At 52.1% G+C, this 2,074-nt stretch overlaps 1 pseudogene; it reads left to right on the top strand.

Moving 5' to 3' along the window:
• The first annotated feature begins 1,049 nt into the window (after positions 1-1,049).
• LOC110198134 (small ribosomal subunit protein uS4 pseudogene) lies at positions 1,050-1,717 on the top strand (annotated as a pseudogene).
• Positions 1,718-2,074: the final 357 nt, after the last annotated feature.

Here is a 2,074-nt window from a genome sequence, read left to right as displayed (position 1 = left end):
GGCAAACAGGGTTAAGTGACTTGCCCAGAATCACACAGCTAGTATATGTGACCCTAGGAAAGTGTGATACTTACTGGCTGTATGACCCTGGGCAAGTCACTTCATCCTATTTGCCTCAGTTTCCTCATCTGTAAAATGAGCTAGAAAAGGAAATAGCAAACCACTCCAATACCTTTGCCAAGAAAACCCCAAATGGGCTCACAAAGTGTTGGACATGACTGAAAAACAACTGAACAGCACATGTCAATCACTGTGCTGAGCACTTTATAATATTATCTCATTTGATCTTTATAACAACATGGAAGTAGGTGCTGTTATTAATCCCATTTTATAAATGAGGAGACTAAGATAGACACGTTTTGTGACTCAACTGAAGTGACCCAACCACTAAGATTTGAACTCAGGTCTTCCCTATTCCCAGTCCTACTTGCTATCCACTATTAAGCACCTACTATGTGCCAGGCACTGTGCTAATTCTTAGGCTCCCACATGCAGAGCTGGAAGCGACCTCCCAGGCTAGAGGATGGCTGGGGTCCCTTCCTTCTCCAAATCTATGATCCCATAATCTGTTACCTCTTGTTCTTACTACCAAATGATGGTATTAGTAAGGGGAAGAGGGAAGGAAATAGGCATTTGTTAAGCACCTACTGTGTGCCTGGTACTGGGCTAAACACTCAAGCAAACCTGACTTCATTTGATAGTAACCCCGATCCTGGTCTCCGTGGTGGTTGTTATCTTCGTAGCGAGATGGATGGAAGCTGAGAGGCTGCCTTTCCAATCCTCTGCCCAGGCTCACTCTTTGGGAAGGGTTGAATGCCTTGATTTCTCCTTCTGTACCTCCCTGAGAGGGCCAGGCAACCTCTCCAGATGCCCAAGAGCTTGGGCTTGGACCTGGACTCTCCTTTGTGTCAAGGTCCCTAGATAGGCTGGGGAACTCCGCCATTAAAAAACAAGTCCTGCCTTTTCACTGTTCCCCAAACGTGGAGAAGCTCCCCCCTTTCCCATGTCTTAAGAAGCTGCTCTGGCTTTCCCCGGCCAGTTGTGAAGCTTGTAGGAGGCGCGGGCCAGACCTTCCCGGTAGGCCAAGATGCCGGTCGCCAGGAGCTGGGTGTGTCGGAAGACGTACGTGACCCCGCGGCGGCCCTTTGAGAAGTCGCGGCTGGACCAGGAGCTGAAGCTGATCCGTGAGTACGGGCTCCGCAACAAGCGCGAGGTGTGGCGGGTCAAGTTCACGCTGGCCAAGATACGCAAGGCGGCGCGGGAGCTGCTCACGCTGGACGAGAAAGACCCGCGGCGGCTCTTTGAAGGCAATGCCCTGCTGCGGCGCCTGGTGCGCATCGGCGTGCTGGACGAGGGCAAGATGAAGCTGGACTACATCCTGGGCCTGAAGATCGAGGACTTCCTGGAGCGGCGCCTGCAGACGCAGTCTTCAAGCTGGGCCTGTTCAAGTCCATCCACCACGCGCGCGTGCTCATCCGCCAGAGGCGCATCAGGGTCTGAAAGCAGGTGGTGAACATCCCCTCCTTCATCGTGCGCCTCGATTCCCAGAAGCACATCGACTTCTCCCTGCGCACACTACGGGGGCGGCCGGGCTGGCAGGGTCAAGAGGAAGAATGCCAAGAAGGGCCAGGGAGGGGCGGGCACCGGCGATGATGAGGAGGAAGATTAAATGCAACGCCACTCCCCTTTGGAATAAAGCTCTTTAGCTTGTGAAAAAAAAAAAGAAGCTACTCTGAACCTACCCCCAGCCCTTCCATCCTGCTTCCTGCTCATATTTACATCCTGTGGAAAGAGCAGTGGGTTTCCCATTGGTACTGTATGGAGAAGGATGGGTTGATTCATGGCCTGTTTAAAAACCTGGACTATGTCCTTGTACTTGGTTTTAAAAATAGGAGCCTGGAAAGCTAGCTGACAGAAAAAACGAGGGCCTGGGGAGATATGCTCATCAGAAATTTGGTTTCCTGTAGAGAAGCCAGTGAGCAAGAAAGGCCTTGCAAGGAACCAGTGTGGTCCAGGGGCCAGATTCTGATTCCCCCCTGGGTGGGGCTATCAGCCAAAGGCAGAACTGCAAGAC

The sequence above is a fragment of the Phascolarctos cinereus genome, unplaced genomic scaffold, assembly GCF_003287225.1.
Source record: "Phascolarctos cinereus isolate Bilbo 61053 unplaced genomic scaffold, phaCin_HiC Scaffold_726;HRSCAF=1367, whole genome shotgun sequence".
NCBI lineage: Eukaryota > Metazoa > Chordata > Mammalia > Diprotodontia > Phascolarctidae > Phascolarctos > Phascolarctos cinereus.
This window is presented reverse-complemented; position numbering and strand designations above follow the sequence as displayed.